The sequence below is a fragment of the Geotrypetes seraphini genome, chromosome 15 (genome assembly GCF_902459505.1).
Source record: "Geotrypetes seraphini chromosome 15, aGeoSer1.1, whole genome shotgun sequence".
Classification (NCBI taxonomy): Eukaryota; Metazoa; Chordata; class Amphibia; order Gymnophiona; family Dermophiidae; genus Geotrypetes; species Geotrypetes seraphini.
Window position 1 is genome coordinate 16941919 of NC_047098.1, and position 21158 is coordinate 16963076.

Consider the following 21158-nt stretch of genomic DNA (forward strand, 5'->3'; position numbering starts at 1 on the left):
CACAACCACTGACCCACAAGCTTTGCTTTGAAGAATGCTGGTGTAGAAGGACTGAGGTTGAAACAGACACTACAGAATGACAGTCTCTGGTATCCAGAGCAGATATTGTGATGTCATAATGCCTCATTCCACCAGTGCCTAAGAGCCAATCACATCAGTGATGTCACAATGGCTTCATTATCCTTGGCTCACATAAGAATCAGAGTATGAATGGCCACAACCACTGACCCGCAAGCTTTGCTTTGAAGAATGCTGGTGTAGAAGGACTGAGGTTGAAACAGACACTACAGAATGACAGTCTCTGGTATCCAGAGCAGATATTGTGATGTCATAATGCCTCATTCCACCAGTGCCTAAGAGCCAATCACATCAGTGATGTCACAATGGCTTCATTATCCTTGGCTCACATAAGAATCAGAGTATGAATGGCCACAACCACTGACCCGCAAGCTTTGCTTTGAAGAATGCTGGTGTAGAAGGACTGAGGTTGAAACAGACACTACAGAATGACAGTCTCTGGTATCCAGAGCAGATATTGTGATGTCATAATGCCTCATTCCACCAGTGCCTAAGAGCCAATCACATCAGTGATGTCACAATGGCTTCATTATCCTTGGCTCACATAAGAATCAGAGTATGAATGGCCACAACCACTGACCCGCAAGCTTTGCTTTGAAGAATGCTGGTGTAGAAGGACTGAGGTTGAAACAGACACTACAGAATGACAGTCTCTGGTATCCAGAGCAGATATTGTGATGTCATAATGCCTCATTCCACCAGTGCCTAAGAGCCAATCACATCAGTGATGTCACAATGGCTTCATTATCCTTGGCAGTGGCGTACCTAGGGAGGGGCGGGGGGGGGCGGGCCGCCCCGGGTACCAGCCCTGAGGGGGTGTTCCCGGCCTTGCCGCTCAGTCCCCCCCCCACGCCCGAAGGACCGCTCGCCCCACTGACCTTCCAGCACACCTATGAAGCAGCCCGCAGCAGGATCGCGACGTAAGCAATCCCTCAGCTGCTTGGGCGCTGCTTCCTGCGCCGCGGTCCAGTCCCTCCTCTGACGTCAGAGGAGGGGGCGGGACCGCGACGCAGGAAGCAGCTCCTAAGTAGCGCAAATATAGCTGACGTCGCGATCCTGCTGCGGCTGCTTCATAGGTAGTGCGGGGAGGCCAGGGGGGCGAATGGTCCTTCGGGGTGGGTCGGGGATCTGACCCAGTTCTAATACCTCTCCGTCTCCGTGCCGACCGACCCCCTCAAGGACCGACCCTTGGAAACATGTTTTCAGGCTTGGAATCCAGTTAAAAGGCAATAGACGCTCTGTCTATACCTGGGACCAAACTGAAAGAAATTTGTCCAGCCCTGGCAAGTTCAAACCCAACTCAAACCAAATTCTGCACTCCTGGGGAAGGGGGAGGTTTTGCTTCTGAGAAAGTGCTCCTTAGTACATCAGAATCTCTGTCTGCTTCTTGGCACCAGCACTGGAGAAATAATGAGACGCCCTACTTTCTTTCTGCATGTGAAGCCATCTGGAGGGGGGGGGGGGGTGTGTGTTTGTGAGTACCAGAAGGCACTGCGAGGAAGGAACGGGGTATATTAGTAGATCTGTGTGTGATGGAGGGCACTAGGGCCAGCAGGAGTGAGGTACATAGTTAGAGCTGTAGAGGGGGGGGGGGAGAAGGAGGGTGTCCCTATTGCAAGGGAGGAGTGAGGTTTTCCCTCGCCTTTTCTTCAGTCCTAAAGTTCACATTTTCTGGCTTTGGCTGCCTTCAGCAGTCATGCGACCGGGTAACAAAGCCCCCCTGACCCTGCACGCTGTCTGATTCGGCTGCTGTTGAACAGTTTGCGTGCCGGAACCCTTCTCAGGCTGAGTGGAATTTGGGTTATGAGCTGCAGGGAGTGGTTGTGAATTTCTCCGTGAGAACCTTGTGCATCCTCCTCCAGCTTGAGTCCGCACTAGACGTCCCCACTAGACGTCCGCAATAGACGTCCCCACTAGACGCCCGCACTAGACGTCCGCAATAGACGTCCGCACTAGACGTCCCCACTAGACGCCCGCACTAGACGTCCCCACTAGACGTCCGCAATAGACGTCCCCACTAGACGCCCGCAATAGACGTCCCCACTAGACGTCCGCAATAGACGTCCGCAATAGACGTCCCCACTAGACGTCCGCAATAGACGTCCCCACTAGACGTCCGCAATAGACGTCCCCACTAGACGTCCGCACTAGACGTCCCCACTAGACGCCCGCACTAGACGTCCCCACTAGACGTCCGCAATAGACGTCCCCACTAGACGCCCGCAATAGACGTCCCCACTAGACGTCCGCAATAGACGTCCCCACTAGACGTCCGCAATAGACGTCCGCAATAGACGTCCGCACTAGACGTCCCCACGTAGACGTCCGCACTAGACGCCCGCACTAGACGTCTAGTGCGGACGTCTACGTGGGGACGTCTAGTGCGGACGTCTACGTGGGGACGTCTACGTGGGGACGTCTAGTGCGGACGTCTAGTGCGGACGTCTACGTGGGGACGTCTAGTGCGGACGTCTACGTGGGGACGTCTAGTGCGGGCGTCTACGTGCGGACGTCTACGCGTGCGCGTCCTCGTGCGCGCGTCTTACATTCAGCACCAAGTGGCAGAAACCTAAACCCCAAACTCAGATAAATGCATTCCCAGGCCTTGTTCTCCCCTCCTCCAGGTCAGATTGCTGTTGAAAGCTGAGGCAACAGGAAATACGTCAGCCTCGGGGAGGATCGGAACTCAAGCTGGAGGAGGATGCACAAGGTTCTCACGGAGAAATTCACAACCACTCCCTGCAGCTCATAACCCAAATTCCACTCAGCCTGAGAAGGGTTCCGGCACGCAAACTGTTCAACAGCAGCCGAATCAGACAGCGTGCAGGGTCAGGGGGCTTTGTTACCCGGTCGCATGACTGCTGAAGGCAGCCAAAGCCAGAAAATGTGAACTTTAGGACTGAAGAAAAGGCGAGGGAAAACCTCACTCCTCCCTTGCAATAGGGACACCCTCCTTCTCCCCCCCCCCCCCTCTACAGCTCTAACTATGTACCTCACTCCTGCTGGCCCTAGTGCCCTCCATCACACACAGATCTACTAATATACCCCGTTCCTTCCTCGCAGTGCCTTCTGGTACTCACAAACACACACCCCCCCCCCTCCAGATGGCTTCACATGCAGAAAGAAAGTAGGGCGTCTCATTATTTCTCCAGTGCTGGTGCCAAGAAGCAGACAGAGATTCTGATGTACTAAGGAGCACTTTCTCAGAAGCAAAACCTCCCCCTTCCCCAGGAGTGCAGAATTTGGTTTGAGTTGGGTTTGAACTTGCCAGGGCTGGACAAATTTCTTTCAGTTTGGTCCCAGGTATAGACAGAGCGTCTATTGCCTTTTAACTGGATTCCAAGCCTGAAAACATGTTTCCAAGGGTCGGTCCTTGAGGGGGTCGGTCGGCACGGAGACGGAGAGGTATTAGAACTGGGTCAGATCCCTGAAGAAGCTCATTCTCCTTCTATCAGTTTGGTTCGGTGCAGTGGCGTACCTAGGGGGGTGCGGGGGGGGGCGGGCCGCCCCGGGTACCAGCCCTGAGGGGGTGTTCCCGGCCTTGCCGCTCAGTCCCCCCCCCCGCCCGAAGGACCGCTCGCCCCACTGACCTTCCAGCACACCTATGAAGCAGCCCGCAGCAGGATCGCGACGTCAGCAATCCCTCAGCTGCTTGGGCGCTGCTTCCTGCGCCGCGGTCCCGTCCCTCCTCTGACGTCAGAGGAGGGGGCGGGACCGCGACGCAGGAAGCAGCTCCTAAGTAGCGCAAATATATCTGACGTCGCGATCCTGCTGCGGCTGCTTCATAGGTAGTGCGGGGAGGCCAGGGGGGCGAATGGTCCTTCGGGGTGGGTCGGGGCATCAGGCCTTCAGGGTGGGGCGGGCGGGCGGGCAGGCAGACTTTCAAGGGGGAGGGGGGGTGACAGGCAGGCAGGCAGGCCTTCAAGGGGGGGTGCAGGTCTTCGGGGGGGGGGTGCAGACCTTCAAGGGGGTGCAGGCCTTCAAGGGGGGGACAGGCAGGCAGGCCTTCAAGGGGGGGGACAGGCCTACAAGGGGGGGGGACAGGCCTACAAGGGGGTGCAGGCCTACAAGGGGGGGGACAGGCCTTCAAGGGGGGACAGGCCTTCAGGGGGGGTGCATGCCTTCAGGGGGGGGTGCCGACCTTCAAGGGGGTGCAGGCCTTCAAGGGGGTGCAGGCCTTTGGGGGGGTGCCAACCTTCAAGGGGGGGTGCAGGCCTTCAAGGGGGGGGACAGGCCTTCAAGGGGGGACAAGCAGGCAGGCCTTCAAGGGGGGGGACAGGCCTACAAGGGGGTGCAGGCCTTTGGGGGGGTGCCAACCTTCAAGGGGGGGACAGGCCTTCAAGGGGGGGCAAGCAGGCAGGCCTTCAAGGGGGGGTCAGGCCTTCAAGGGGGGGACAGGCCTACAAGGGGGTGGGACAGGCAGACCTTTAAGGGGGGACAGGCCTACAAGGGGGTGGGACAGGCAGACCTTTAAGGGGGGATAGGCCTTCAAGGGGGGGGACAGGCCTTCGGGGGTGCAGGCCTTCGGGGTGGGTGCAGGCCTTCGGGGTGGGTGCAGGCATTCGGGGTGGGTGCAGGCCTTCGGGATGGGTGCAGGCCTTCAGGGAGGGACAGACCTTCGGGTGGGGGGTACAATCCTTCGGGGAGGGTGCAGGCCTTCAGGGGTGGGGTTTAGGCCTTCAGAGGGGGACAGATCTTCGGGTGGGAGGTAAAGTCCTTCGGGGGGTGCAGGTCTTCAGGGGTGGGGTGTAGCCCTTCGGAGGGGGGGACAGACCTTCGGGGGAGGGGGGGTCCTGGTGTAAAAGTACACAGAGGGAGAGAGGGAAGGGGGGGTTCAAAGATACGTGCATATGCCAGACTTTGGGGGTTAGAAATAATGGGTCTAAAAACAGAGGAGTGGGAGAGAGATGGTGCATAATGGGATTTAGGGAGGGAAGGAACAGAAAGGGAGAGAACTTGGAAACAGGGGATGGTGTGGAGGGGGGATAGAGATACTGGATAGGAGGATAGTTGGGAACAGAAAGGGAGAGATGGTGGATCCTGGGGTGGTGGGGAGTTGAGAAAAGGTGAATCTGTGGATGGAGACAAAAAAAAGGAAAGATGCCAGATCTCCGGGAGAGGGAAGGGAAACGGAAGGGGAGAACAGAGATGGCAGACGGATGGTTAGCACGGAGAAAGGAGACCCTGGCAAGCAAGACAACAAGAGCCTGGGACCAACAAGATTTGAATATTGATCAGAGAACAAAAGGTAGAAAAAATAATTTTATTTTCTGTTTTGTGATTACAATATGTTAGATTTGAAAAGTGTACATGAGACAGCTTGAAATGGGAACTTTTCTATTTTTGTGAATGGCAAGGCTGAGTTCAGTTAAAATATATGCTTTATAAGAAAATATAATAATGTGTTTTATAAAGTTTATAAGCATTGCTGGCATACTCGGTGAGGTGTTCCTAGTGTTGGTGGTGGTGGTAGCATGTCAGTGTGTTGAGAGGAAGAGGTAGTCTGGGAAATTCTGCTGAGCAAACTCTGGGCCCATTTCCACCCCCAGTTAGTCCACTCCACTCAACTGGTTCACACACTGAGTGGGTCTTTGGGTGTTATTTCTGGGTAGTTGTTTTAGAATCTCTTCCAGTGGTTTGTCAGTATCTCCTTCTGGTCCAAGGAAGGAAACTTTGTCAACCTTAGCATTGACCTTCAGAATATGTTTATAACAGCGCTGCTTGTGTGGCATTAGGCTATGTAGTGATCGAAAGAAAAAAACAGACCTTTGCACATTTTTGCACTATATGGTGGGTGTATGAGGAGATTCATTTCCTGCACAGTTAAGTCCATGTGAAGTTACCTTGTGCTGTATTTGACATCTAGCAAGGTCTCTGTTTGGAAGGAAAGATCTAAGCTTAAAAATGAAGTGGCCAGAAGTTATGTTAAAAGTAGATAGCGTAGCTGGTTTTAAGAAAGGTTTGGACAAATTCCTGGAGGAAAAGTCCATTGTCTGTTATTAAGACATGGGGGAAGCGTCTGCTTGCCCTGGATTGGTGCACTCAGTTGTTCCCACTTGGAGAACCTATTGACTTTTACTGCTTTTCTGTGTTGCTTTAACATTTTTGCTATTCAGTATACCTAAACTATTATTCAGTAGAAAAATTTGTTTGTTCAATCAAATCCTGTGTGGACATTGGACTTCTATGAGTGAATGTTCTGCTTGATTGAACAAACTAAATTTTTTCTACTGAATAATAGTCTAGGTACAATGAAAGTAAATAGCAAAAATGTTTGAGTAGATAATTAAGGAAATCTTTTTCATATTGCTTGCTTATGGACTGGGAAAAAAGACTGTTCAAGCAAATGTCTCCAGAACTGCTTTAATGGAAAAAATGTGATTTTTTTTTTTTAAAAGTACTTTGTGAAATTTATTGTTGTTGTGAAATTTATTGTTATACTTTGTTTAAACTTAAAAAGCGGTGTCATTAACAGTGAATCTAATCGAAAAATCGATTCAACAGGGTGAATCGGATCGAATGAAATATTTTTCTCTGAATCGGGCAGCACTATTGGCTACCATGAGAATGGGCTACTGGGCATGATGGACCATTGGTGTGACCCAGTTAGGCTATTCTTATGTTATGTTCTCATCTGTAGGGGCCTTTGTTTTCACTTCTTATTTTAATGTATTTTTTTCCTGGGAACTTATCAGTGTTTTTTTATAATGGGAACAAAAATGGAAGAGAATTAATGTGTGTGGAATGGAGGGGGGTAACTAATTTCTTCAGCTAAATAATTCAATCCACTTCAAACAGACATAGGAGAACTCACGCACCATTCACACACCCTCCAACCAAAAACGTCAAAAGAAAAAAACTGTTCGACAACCTCCTAGCCATTCGAGCTGCAACACTTGACCCCCAACTCTACAACCTATTGACCTCGACCACAAACTACAAAACCTTAAAAAAAGAAATAAAAACCCTTCTATTAAAAAAACACATAAAACCAAACTAACATAATCAGAACTGTCCCAAGCATCACCTGCAACTACTCCATATGTACTTCTGATGTCATGACAATTCAGACATAATTTATGTTATGTTATGTTTGGAATAATGGTTACATAAATGAGGTTCAATAAAAGAAAATTTTCTGTGGGAGCATTTGTTGGAACTTCTGTTATCCTGATTTCTTCTATCTGTGGGCTTTCTTTAGCTAACCTACTTATCTGGGGCTTTCCACTTCTGCAGCTGCCCTTTTCACGGTCCACTTTGCGCTTGCACTCTCTGGGGAGGGGGGGTTGGGTCTGGGCTTGGTGGGGTAGGTGTGTCTGGTAGTTTTGTCTGGGTGGTGGCTGGGTGTTTCTTGGGTGCTTGTTGTGCGGATTGGTGTGTCTGGTGAGCGGTCTGGGTGTTGTTGCTTGTGGGGGTTTTTTTCATTATAAAATATGGCTGAGGGTCTAGTCCGGCTTATTATTCTTGTGGGTTCTGGGGTGGGATTTGTTTGCTTGCCCCAAGTTTTGGCCTTTTGTTGTGTATTGCTATGCCTCTCATTGGCAATTTTCTCTTGGGAGAGGCTTGTTCATGCTTGTTGTTGCTGTTACTCTCATTCTGTGTTCTTTTTGATAATGTATAAGTTTCTGTACAGACCATGGTTGCTTGTCTGGACCTTTTGCCATTCTCAATAAAAATACTTTGAAAAAAAAAAAAGAAAATTTTCACTGCCTGTTTCTATTCTGACCATTTATTCCATTTCATGGTTATTGCAAAAAAAAAAAAAAAAAAAAATTTTACATGAGGGGGGGGGGGGTGTCAAAAAATGATGGGCCCCGGGTGCCACATACCCTAGGTACGCCACTGATCCTTGGCTCACATAAGAATCAGAGTATGAATGGCCACAACCACTGACCCGCAAGCTTTGCTTTGAAGAATGCTGGTGTAGAAGGAAATAGACACTAGAAAATGACATGGGATTATTTCCCGCGGTTATCCGTGGGGACGGGAACGGTGATGAATTTTGTCACCGTGTCATTCTCTAATCAAAATGAAAAAATATTTTGATACCTACCGGACAGGACTCAACAAGGACTTTGGCTTTCTTTCTCACTACAAAGAAACTTAAACTGCTTTGTCATCTCTCTGCCTCCTATTTAACAAAGACCTTAGCTTTCTTTACCACTGCAAAGAAATTCAAACTATTTTGTCCCATCATTGGCCTAAATTCACTAACCTGCCCAATCCAGTCCGATCCGTGGCTGATCCAAGGCAGGCCGACCGATTCACAAATGGGAGCGATGCAAATGAGGGTGATCGGAGGCACGCCCCCCCACCGACCGCACGGATCGCTGGAGAGCGATCCTTCAGCATGCGCAGACCATCTTCTTTGCCTGTAGCTGGTCTGCGCATGCTCACCACGAAGGAAGAGCTGGAAAGTTTTGCGAGCCCGTGGTTTGAACCCGCGGGTTGAAAGTGGGGCTGCACCACAGGTTAAAACCACGGAGTCGGGGCAGAGAGCAGGGTTTTTGCACAAGCAACTGGTCTTCAGCAGTCGCTTGTTTTTTTTGATCGGGCAGCCCAGTCGGTGTTCCCGATAATGTTTTGCCAATCGCGTCCTTCCTACTTTGCACGCCGTTCCCCTTCATTTGCATGCGCGGATCGGAGGAGGATCGGCACAGAGGTTAGTGAATCGGGTCGGAGGAAAATCGGGTCGGTACACGATCGCAAACACAAATCGATGGGCTTAGTGAATCCAGCCCCTTGCCTCCAACTACCACTGAAATGCTTTCATGTTTCCCTTATATACTGGTTTTGCCAACCTTTGCTTATTTTTGATCTGAGGAAGAAAGGGGTTAGCTTGGAAAGCTAATCCTAAACTACATTAAGTTAGTGCAATAAAAAATGGTATTTTTTTTTTCCTTTATGATTTTATTTTATTTCTACATACACACTGCAAACCGCTCTGAACTGTTTGTGGTACTGCGGTATACAAAATAAAGTTATTATTATTATTATATTACCCTGAAGAGTGGACTAACACGGCCACCACACAATTTCATTTAAATATATTTGTTCTGTAAACCACCCAGATACTGCTATAAGGCAAATAGTGCTGTTAGATAATATGTGGATGATCCGGGAGTGGGGCCAGTACTTATGCAGTTAAGTGCCGATATTCAGCACTTAACTGCATAAGTTAACTGCATAAAAAGCTGTCCTTCATGCTGGCTACGACCATGTCTCTCCACTCCTGTCCAAGCTTCACTGGCTTCCAGTACCCTCCAGGGTCATCTTTAAATGTGCCTGCTTAGCCTTCAAGATCCTTCACGGCATCCTACCTCCCGTTATTCCACTCTTTTGGAATTCCTCGAACCCTAATTCCGCCAGATCCTCCCAAAAATTGAAACTATCTTTCCCTTCTACAAAAGGTATATCCCGCGCAGGAAAACTAGGAATATCCCTCCGCTTTAGAACCACAGAACTCTGGAATAACCTCACATCCCCGCTCAGAAATGCTAGCTCCCTCCAACTTTTCCGCAAACACCTGAAAACTTGGCTCTTCTCAAAAATCTAATTACCTCCCGCTCTCTGGTACCCTGGCCCCTCTCTACCCTCCTAGTTCCTTTCCTTTAACCCTTCATTGGAGTTCCTTTCTTTCCTAACTCTGTAAAGTGTGCCGAGCTCTACGCTTGCAGAGATGGCGCGGTATACAAACCTAAGGTTTAGTTTAGTTTAGTTTATGCTTAGATATTCAGCCTGGATATAGTTCGGCATTGAATATCTGGAAATAAAACCATTGGTGGCCAAAAAAACCACTGACTGCCACTGGCTGAACATTGTCTGGAATGTGCACACATAGCAATTCTGCATGTACTTTGCCCAGAGTTTGCCCTCAGGAACGCCTGTACAGAGATTGCGTAAAAGCAGGCACACTGTGTGCATGTACTTTGTGCTGATGCAGTCATGCAATTGCATCACACGCAGGAAAAGCTTCGCAAAAATCGCCTCTTTAATATCAATTTCTCGTTAGATTTATTCAGCAATGATTTGAAGGGAAGAGATGTGTACGTGCGCTAGTGGGGGTGGGGTGGTGAATGAGCAGGATTTCCCCAATGAATATGCATTGAAAGCAGTGCATGCAAATAGATCTCATGCATATTCATTGGGGAAATCCTGAAAACCTGACTGGATTGCGGCCCTCGAGGAGGGACTTTGAGAACCCTGATCTATACCCTCCCAGCCGTTGAAGTCCTCTCTAGCCCATCCTCCCCCAAACGGCCATATACAGACACAGACCGTGCAAGTCTGCCCAGTACTGGCCTCAGTGCTTCAATATTTACTATTATTTTCTGATTCTAGATCCTCTGTGTTCATCCCAAGTTTTTTTGAACTCCGTCACCGTTTTCCTCTCCACCACCTCTCTCGGGAGCGCATTCCAGGCATCCACCGAATTTCCTTACATTGATCTTGAGTCTACCACCCCCCTAACCTCAAATTATGTCCTCTGTGATGTGCCGCTCATGCCCATTCCCCACCCATAATCTGCCCACTCCCACCCTAGAACAGACTTTACAGTTAGCATATGAATTACCAGACGCTAACTGTTATCACAGTGCGATAACTGTTACAACAACCATGCACTAATGACATGTAATAATTTACGTTAACTGCTTAGCACACTTTTGTAAAAGAAATTGAACCTCTTAGTTATCTCTTTGGATATCATTTCTACTATCGCCACTTTAAAACACCGCCACCTTCCTTGAGAAAAAGTGCCAGGATATTCACCATGAATATGCATGAGATAAATTTGCATATCCTGGGTCTCCCATGTACAGTATACCGATTTACATTACATTAGTGATTCCTATTCCGCCAATACCTTGTGGTTCAAGGCGGATTACAAAAGACGTTATCTGGCCATTTCCAGATTTATCTCGTGCATATTTGCTGCAGACATACTGCCAACCTGACTGGCTGTGGGGTTCCCAGGACAGGTTTGGGGAGCTCTGTTGTTGAAATTCTCTCGGGTTGTACATCTTTATTGTGCCTTAAACATTAGCAGAGTATCAGATTTATTAAAATGAGCCAAAAGACAGAATCAGCTATTCAAACCACTGGCTGTTCCAAATGCTTGGTAGGGTGAGGCTGGGGTCAGATTCATTTGCACACAGTTGGGAGACATTAGCTTTGTTTCGTGCTTCTGACCCTCATTTACTGTCGTTAAAATGGCTTTTGTGTTTACTGGAAATTGCTTTTCATTGCTCACAATACACTTAATACCTAGGTAGCTGTAACTTAGATATCTCTTTTTTTTTTTTTTAATCAATAATTACCATTGTATGTTTAGAATAATGCATGCCTTCAGTACAACTCTTACTTTCTTTATAAAACATACTGTGAGGCCTGTCAGCAGACACCATTCAAGAGAACTATAGGAGAGTTCCGACCAATTATGAAGAATTTTGTCGTTTGCCTAACTTTGCACTGAATTCAGGGCTCGCAACAGGCGTCCAATGGAAAGTCCTGAGAAGTGGCATACACTATTTCTTTTCAAAGCTAGTCCACCAGGTATGCTGCCAGTATGAGGTTTCCTACGCGAACTCTTCAATACTGTACATTACAATCCGACACCGAAGGGACAGGCCTGAGGGCAGAAACTGTAGCTTCTTCTTGTCTGGACCATGCAGGCTTTGTTGCTCCGAGGGGATTTTTGGAAGATGCATTCAGCTCAGAATATGGATATTCAAGTCTTTACGTCTTATGGTAGAACAGAAGCCTGTTTTAAAATACATGAGAAATGGACATCCAAGTGCTGGCTACATCTAGCATGAACTTCCAGTTTACAAACTAAAATGTCCAAGCTATGAGTGGGGCAAAAAATGGCCATCTGCACTGCCATGTAGAGAAACAAACATGACGGCAGATAAAGGCCAAATGGCCCATCCACAGCATCCACTATCTCCTCCTCTCCCTATTGGCTAAAGCTCTTAACATTTGCATCTTCTCTTCCTATAGGCTAAGGCTCTTTACACTTGCATTTTGATGTCATAGAACTTTATGGTTATAGAAACATAGTAACATGATGCCAGAAAAAAGCCAAATGGCCTATCCACAGCATCCACTATCTCCTCTCGCTATTGGCTAAAGCTTTTAACATTTGCATCTCCTCTTCCTATAGGCTAAGGGGCTCATAATCGAAAGAGAAAAACATCCAAAAACTGGCCTAAGTCGGCACTTGGATGATCATCAGTCAAAAATGTCCAAGTGCCGATAATAAAACTGGGTTTTGGACATATTTATAAAGGACCTAGGCCTTAATAGTGCCACTGAATGTCTATAGCTAAACGGGGCGTGTCAGGAGGAATATTGAGGGCGGAATTTGGGTGGGACGTGGGCAGGCTTAGACTTAGTCGTACAGCATGTATAACGGAAAGGAGGACCCATGCCCATAAGCCCCTGTAATCACTGCATTGATATTGAAACATGTGCACTCCCCTATACACATCCCTAAAACCCTTTTTTACTGGCATATAAATGGCTCCTGCAGCCATAAGGACTATTGGGGTGGTAGGTAAGTGGGTCTAGGGCAGTGGTTCTTAACCTGGGTTAGGAAAACCACAGGGACCAAGGCAGGCACAGAGCCTGACTGGTCACAAAGTCTAATGGTTATAGCAGCCAGCTGAGACACTGAGCAGAAAAACAGAGATTGTCAGAGGCAGAGGAAGGAGGAAGCTTCCTCCATCTTGTTCCTCCTTCCTCCACCCGACGCCACCCGAGCAGGAGGGATTTGCCCTGCCCTGCAGACTTTGCGAGCCTGCTTCTCTCCAGCCCATCCGAGGGCTGCTAAAGGCCAGCGTGACCCGGCCTCTCTCCAGCCCACTGCGGGCCGACGAAAGTTTTTCTTTTTTTCTCCGCTCCAGCGCCTCCAAGGCAGAGGAAGGAGGAAGCCTTCTCCATCTTGTTCCTCCTTCCTCCACCCGACGCCACTCTTGCAGGAGCATGCGGACCTGCTTCTCACTAGGAACTTTGCCCCACAGCCCACCCAAGAGCTGCCGAAGCCCCTGCAAGACTGTACTAGCAAGCTCTGGCTCCTCTCTGCCTCACCCCACCTATCAAGGTCCACTGAAGACCTCCAAACTCTCAGCTCCCCTTACCCAACCCGGATTCTGCCCGTTGTCAAAGTTTACCATTGTTTATACCCCTGTTTTCTGTACCATATTTTACTATTGTATTTGCTCCTGTTTTGATGCCAAACTTTTACCAGTTTTTTGCTCAGTTTCTGCACCATACTGTACTCTCTGCCAAAGGTTCTTTTACCAGTCTCTCACTCAGTTGCCCCATTCCCCTAGCACATCCTGGGCTACTTATATATCTTAACTGTGCAATCCCCCTATTACCCATTTATTGCCCCAAGTCTCTCCGCTCTAGGCACCACACGGAAAGCGCTTAGCCGCCAATTGTCCTCACTAGCCCCTTTAGTCCCCCAAAAAAAAATAATATATATATATATATATTAAAAAAAAAAAAAAAGGCTCTCCTCCCCTCTCTCGGCCCCGTACTTAGTAAGCTCAATTCAAGTTCCCCTGCTCCTTCCTCAACCCCAACTCTACTCCCCCTTGCTGCAGACTCTCACACACCAACCACCCCACCATGAATCCATCCTTCTGGATCCTTCTCCTCCTACTCTGCTCACCCCTCTATCCTTCCCTCTGTCTGAAACCTCCCTCCCCCAACCTACTCGACCCCGCTAACACCAATATCATCTGCCCCGGACTCAGAATCCCCACACTGATACGCACCAGAAATTCCCCTCCCAAGAAAAACCCCCGAAAAGTCAACCAAGATTCCCTAAAGCCCCTACCCCCTGCCAATCCTCTCAACACTATCCCGGACTCTCTCACCCCAGTCCCGACACTTTATTGCAACGCCAGATCCGCGTGCAACAAGACCCAAATCTTGAAAGACCTTCTAGACGAGCTCGACCCTGGATTTCTGTGCATCACAGAAACATGGATCGCCAAAGACGACCTATTCACACAAAACGAACTCCTCCCCCATGGTTACCAAGGCCTCTTTTCCCCCAGACCCAATCGAAAAGGAGGTGGCCTGGCACTCCTCTACAAATCTTTCTTCGACGTCCAGCTCCTTGAGACGGGCACCCATCCTTCTCTAGAATATTTGCTTGCTTCAGTCAATGATGAACTCCGCACCCACCCATTGGGCATCCTATTACTATACCGGCCACCCACCCCTTGGGCAAAATCTTCAAATCTCGTCTATGAGACCATAACAAATGCCTTCCTTAAATTCCAAAGACTTCTGATTGTTGGTGATATCAATCTCCACCTCGACGACACAAATAACAATGATACATCCGAATTCAACAACTTCCTTACCTCTCTTGGCTTCCCCTCACCCACCCCATCCCAAACCCACGAAAAAGGGCATACTCTAGACTTCACCACCTTCATTGATCTTACCACCTTCAAAACCTCAACCGACGACACTCGCTGGGAACAAGTCCCTTGGTCAGACCACTTCTTAGGGACTACCTGTCTCCCCGTCTTCATGTCACATCTTGACTCCCCACCCCACTCCTCTCATTCCATAACCTACCGCAAAAAAACCTCGAGCAACCTATTCTGGTCCAAATTTCTCAACAAACTCTCCTCCAACCCTAGACCTATAGACCCCGAATCACATTGGCACAACTGGATAATCCTCTCAGAGTCCACCTACCACTCCCTTGCTCCATTAACCACCAAAACCATCTCCTATCCCCGAAAGGCCCCCTGGTACCTACCCCTTCACAGAGAATTGAAACAGAAGTGTCGCGCTTTGGAGCGCAAATGGAAAAAATCCAAATCCCCGTCTGATAGACAGACCTGGAGGGCTAATATTAAATTTTACAATTCAACATTAAAAAAAGCCAGGAAAAACTTCTTTGGAGACAAGATCTCCAGATCCAACAACCAGATCAGTGCGCTGTTCAACATCTGGCGCTCCCTAACTATAAAAAAAGACCCGTCTTTGCTTCCGCCATCTCTATCAGCCGAGGCCCTTGCAAATTTCTTTAATGAAAAGATTACCACCCTAAGATGCTCCTTCCCCCCCTCAGTCTCCTACAATTCCCTGACCTCTACTGTTCCCAACTCTACCTTACCGGCATCCATTCCTGCAGATAGATCCTGGACCACCTTCGAGCTTGTCTCTGAACCGCAAGTCTCCAAACTCTGCCTCAAACTAAAAACTTGCAAGTGCATTTTGGATCCTTTCCCCTCCTACCTATTCGAGAATATCCCTGCACAGGCCATCGCTTCCCTCACCGAACTTATAAACTCTGCCCTAACATCAGGCCTTTTCTCCCCCGACATGGGACACATTTCACTGTCCCCTCTACTGAAAAAGGCCGACCTCGATCCCTCCATTCCATCAAATTACCGTCCTATAGCAAATATCTCTCTCCTAACCAAGCTATTAGAATCCATCATATCCACCCAACTCTCATCCTACCTAGAACGATTCTCTATCCTCCTACCCCACCAATTCGGCTTCAGACCCAACTTTAGCACCGAATCCCTCTTGGCCTCACTAATCTCTAAGGTGCAACAACTCCATTCTCGCAACAAATTCGCTGTTCTTCTTCAATTCGACCTCTCCGCAGCCTTCGATGTCGTTCACCACGACATCCTAATCTTCCAACTCTCCGAAATAGGCATAAGCTCCACAGTTCTGGATTGGTTCTCGAAATTCCTACGCTCCCGCTCCTACACCGTTAACACAAACGGTTCCTCATCCCCCGCCTGGAAGCCAAAATGTGGAGTCCCTCAAGGCTCACCCCTCTCCCCTATCCTTTTCAACATCTACATGTCCTCTCTGAAACTCCTTCATTTATCCCCACTAGAAACTCTCTACTCCTACGCCGATGACATCCTCATCCTCCTCGAAACCGACTCGAACCTCTCGAACCTCGCTGAGAACATTTCCACATGTATTACGAACCTCCAATCCTGGGCCCAATCTGTACAAATGAAACTGAATGAGTCCAAAACCAAACTACTTTGGCTCGGCCCAACCTTAGACCATTTACCCACCTCCATCCCTCTATCTTCCGGCCCCACTCTTCAGCTTGAGTTTTCAAGCAAAGTCCTTGGCATCATCTTAGATTCCTCTCTCTCCTTCAACGATCACCTCAACTCCCTAGTAAAAAAATGCTTCTTTAGCCTCCATATGTTGAGGAAAGTAAGATCCTGCTTTCATCATTCTCATTTCGCCATCCTCGTTCAATCCACCATTCTTTCTAGACTGGACTACTGCAACTCCATCTATATAAGCCTAACAAAGAAAAACCTCCATAGACTTCAGCTAATTCAAAACGCCGCGGCCAAGCTTATTTTCGCAAAAGGCAAGTTCGACCACGTTTCCCCACTCCTCTCCAAGCTTCACTGGCTCCCAGTTTACTCCAGAGTCCTCTATAAATGTGCCTGCATAGCCTTCAAGATTCTACATGGCGTCCTTCCTCCTGTTATCCCACTCTTCTGGAACTCCTCAAACCCGCTCTCGACTAGATCCTCCCAAAAACTGAAACTATCTTTCCCTTCTATAAAAGGTATATCCCGCGCAGGAAAACTTGGAACATCCCTCCCCTTTAGAACCACAGAACTCTGGAACAACCTTTCATCCCCGCTCAGAAATTCTAGCTCCTTCCAATCCTTCCGCAAACACTTGAAAACTTGGCTCTTTTCAAAAACCTAATCACCTCCCGTGCTCTAGTATCCTGTCCCCCTCTATCTCCTAAGTCCCTCTCCTATATCCTTTCCTTGTAGTTCCTTTCCTCTCAACCTCTGTAAACCGTGCCGAGCTCTGCGCACGCGGAGATGGTGCGGTATACAAACCTAAGGTTTAGTTTAGTTTAGTTTAGTCATTTCAACTCCAGAAATAGAAAAATACCTAAGGAGACATCCCTTACTCCTTCCAGAGGAGAACTGCTCAATTGAGGCACTTTTCTGTAACCTGGGCATGCCAAGTACCAGGTTTAAATTCGAACATCCGTCTTTTTGGGCATTGGCATTTCTTCCTCTTCGGCAACTAGAGCTGGACATCCACCTTTTGGTTCCTCCCTAGTCCCACCCAAAACATGCCCAGAACATGCCCCCTTGCCTTATAGACGAACTGCAGTTTAGACGTCCATATTCTGGCTTTATAACATTGGGATTTGAACTGGTCACCAAACACAGGCGGTAATTTCTCAGCTAGCGCGTGCTATAGCACGCGCTAATCTTGTGCATGCGCTAAAAACGCTAGCGCACCTTAGTAAAAAGGAGCCCATAGTCGGAAAAGAAAAGAACAGAAAAACACATACATTTGTCTGGACTGAGACCATCCACTCTGGCTAAAGCCTTCAAATTACACTTGTTTGCCAGAAACAAACAAATTTAAAGAAAAAAACCCCCAAAAACAAAAACTTCCTTTCTTTGGTAGTTTCCGCAAAATTCTAAAAAAATTTCTTTTTGCCAAACATTTTGAAAAAAAAATCTCTTTGAAACTTTTGCTATTACTTTCTTTAATTTTTATGTAATTGTGGTAAACCAGTGGTCTCAAACTCCAACCCTTTGCAGGGCCACATTTTAGATTTGTAGGTACTTGGAGGGCCTCAGAAAAAAATAGTTAATGTCGTATTAAAGAAATAACAATTTTGCATGAGGTAAAACTCTTTATAGTTTATAAATCTTTCCTTTTGGTTGTCTTAATAATAATATTGTAATTTATAGCTAAAGAGACATATGATCAAGAAACTGTTTTATTTTACTTTTATGATTATGATAAACATACCGAGGGCCTTAAAATAGTACCTGGCGGGCTGCATGTGGCCCCCGGGCCGCGAGTTTGAGACCACTGTTGTAAACCGAGTTGAGCTTCCTTAGGTTGACGACCCGGTACATAAAGTTAAGCTTGGTTTATTTATTTAGAAATTCTTTATTCGTTTTTAATTCAAATACAAAGTGCAAACATATGAACAATCAAGTAATATCACAACCTGTACTCTATTCCAACAAATAATATACAGTTATTAAAACCCACCTCTCCCCACCCCTGGATGTATATAACAATCTTCCATAAATCAAAGGGAAAGAAAATTAATATTTCATAGCTTGCAATATTTTGTTAATGGGTCCCAAATTTCCTTAAATTTACTATGGTGTCCCCTCTGTATAGAATAAATGTTTTCAAACTTATAAAGTTTGACATACGGACTCCCACCAAAAACTATAATTCAAGTTATCCCAATTTTTCATCATCATCTGCATGGCCACTCCTGTCACGATGAGGAGCAATTTATTCTGATTTGCATTTATAGTTTAGGTTATTTATAGGCAAGGAAAATATATTCACAGCACCAATGCTTATAGGAGTATTATAATTCCTCAGCAGCAGATCGTTTGAACATTTTCTCTTGGGCACCAAACAGTAGGGAAGCTCACCCTCTGGCTCTCTAGCCACTGTAGCTCACAATAGTTGGCAGCTCAGCTGAACGAGATTTTGTGATTGCTTCTCCACCACGGCAAACACAGTGAGTTTTCAGCATACCAAAAACATGTGCTCTTTCTCAATGTCTTTTGGCCCAAACTAAACATACAGTTAATAGTTTGTAATAACCCAGGTAAGTAATTGTTTCCTAGCTAGAAATAATGTCCACATCAAAAATCAAGGAAACCAAAACATAAAGCAAACTTAGGTAGGTAGGTAGGGAATCCCCTCCCCCCCAGCCGCTTTACAGCTACTCACTGCTTCAGATGATTTCCATGAGCTCTGCTTGGTCCTCTGAGGTAGGGCAGGCTTCCTGGATTTCTATTTCCATCAAATCCTCTGGAGCATGACCGTTAGAAGTAGGGCAACTTTCCTCTACCTCCTGCATGGGGGGTCAATCTGAGACCCCAGAGTCTGCCTGCTCTGTCTGCCTTGCTTCATGCTGCTGGAGTGTTTCTGTCAGGTCACTCTCCTCTCCTCCTACTGCTTGCTTCAGCCTGCCTTTCACCAGCCCAAAGCCACTCCCCTTCAGCCTGTAGAGGGGAATGGGCTGTGGTTTCTCAGAAGGCTATCTAAGCTCCAGCTTCTCCTGTCTGTTCTGCCTCAATCTCATAAGCACAGCTACCTTGGCTTTAGCTGCCCTAGCTCATATGCTGACAGGGTGCACATGCTGTGTTTCCGCTTGCTCATGAACATCCTGATCCAGATTACCATGGTTCTTATAGCCTGTACAAGGGAGGTCAGATTCAAGTTGCTCACTAGAGCTGATCTAATCAGCTCTTCTGCACAGGATCTTCTTGGCAGCTCTAGGTGCAAAGGGGGGGGGGAGGGGGGGCTGGGCTTGCCACAACATTAAATTCCAGTTTTCAGTTGTCCAAAACAGAAAAAGAGCTTCTAAAATAAACACTTCTGTTGATACTATTAGCCAATATGGAAACTGAGATGAATTCAAGAAACTTGTGTGTTCCAGGAATGTGAAAACTTGCGCTTTGGGAACAAGCCTGAAGCAATATTTTCAGCAAGGCCATTAGCTTCCAGTACTTTGTGATCTCAGGTAATCTGAGACAAATTTGAATTGATGGTCTAGCGATGAAGGTTGAGAATCTCTGTGCCAATCCACTTCCTAGTTCTAGATTATATTGGTGATGGGAGAACATGCTTTGGAATTTTAAGGCAACTTGACATGTTCTTAGTTTTTATTAAGATTTTCTAGGTTTCATGGGATATCTTGGATATGAAAACTGTTGAAGAATTGATATAGATATATAAATAAAATTACAAAGTATTGCATGATGAAAGTAACCACAGGTCTGTTCTTTTTGCAAGATATCATCCTACATTGTCTAAACTAGTTTGACCTTTTCTCCTGACACAGCTTTTGCGAAACAAGGCCTTTTGGCCAAAGCCTCTTGTTGAGAATTAAGAAGAGAAGAAAAGTTTTGGTTTGAACTTTTACCCGCTTGGATTACAATCATTGTTTGACGAAAAGTTGGAGCGCCACGAAGAAACAGCACGATTCAGCTAACTGGCGTTTGGATTTAATCCTCTGTAGTGTTTGTTAAGTCTTTCACTTTTCATTTTTTGAATTCCTGCGGGGATAGTGACACCAACTGAGTGGCATCTTGCTGCTGGCTAGCGCACCCGCTGGTCTGCTCTCTCTGCCACGTCCCTTCCCCGACATCTACTGCTTCCCTCCTATCCCCCGTGCGCCTACCTTGAATTTCTTGTAAAAGTTGCCGGGCGGCAGAACCGATTCACAGCACCGCTCTGCCGCCGGCCCAGGCATCTCCTCTCCATTGCAGCCCGCCCCAACAGAAACAGGCAGAATGGGGCGAGACTCGGGTGGAATGAGGCGGGGCCTGGTGGAACTGGGCGGGCCTGGGGCGGGGCCATGGGTCCAGATTTGTGTTCCCCAAAATCAGGTAACCTTGGCCATGTCGGGCAACCAGTTTTTAATTCCTGGGAGCTTTAAAGTACCAATAAAGACTGCTTTTCTTTAAAAGGTCTGATTTTTTGCTTTCCCCCCCCCCCCCCCATTTTGGATCTAGTAGACCACCTGCCTTGTTGTTTTCTTACCAAGGAAGTAGATCGTGCAAATCCATTTGCATATTCATTGTGGATATCCTGAGGACCTGACTCGCTAGGATGCCCCATGCAGTGGTGTTGCAAAGGTGGGAGATGCCGGGGCAGAAGTGCCCTCAAATGCCCTCCTCTCTGCCCCCCCCCTGCTACTCGTGCCCTCCCTTCCCACCCCTGTACCTCTTTAAATCTTTGCCAATGCGTGCAGCTTCTACGGCCTGCTGCTCGCACTGGCATTCCCTTTGACATCACTTCCTGGCCCTGCGACCTGGAAGTGATTTCAGAGGGTGTCAGGCTGGGGCCAGCTGCAGGATAGAGTAGATGCTTGTGCTGGTGAAGATTTTAAAGAGGCACAGGGAGGCAGGGAAGGGAAGGCACGAGCGTGGCATTGGGGGGGGGGGACGGAGAGGTGCCGGCACTCCCGCCAAGACAGCACCCTGGGTGGTCCACCCCCACCCCCTTACTACGCCACAGGGTTGAGAATCCCT

The 21158-nt window shown here is 47.7% G+C and overlaps 1 protein-coding gene across 1 annotated transcript in view; it reads right to left on the reverse strand.

Annotated features, from left to right (window-relative positions):
• The window catches only part of PRDM16 (PR/SET domain 16), an 888295-nt gene extending 869285 nt beyond the window's left edge, over positions 1-19010 (reverse strand). The window contains exon 1 of the mRNA XM_033921997.1: positions 18850-19010. The gene's annotated coding sequence lies outside the window, so the exon portion shown is untranslated. The remainder of the gene's footprint in view (positions 1-18849) is intronic.
• Between the last annotated feature and the right edge of the window lie 2148 nt (positions 19011-21158).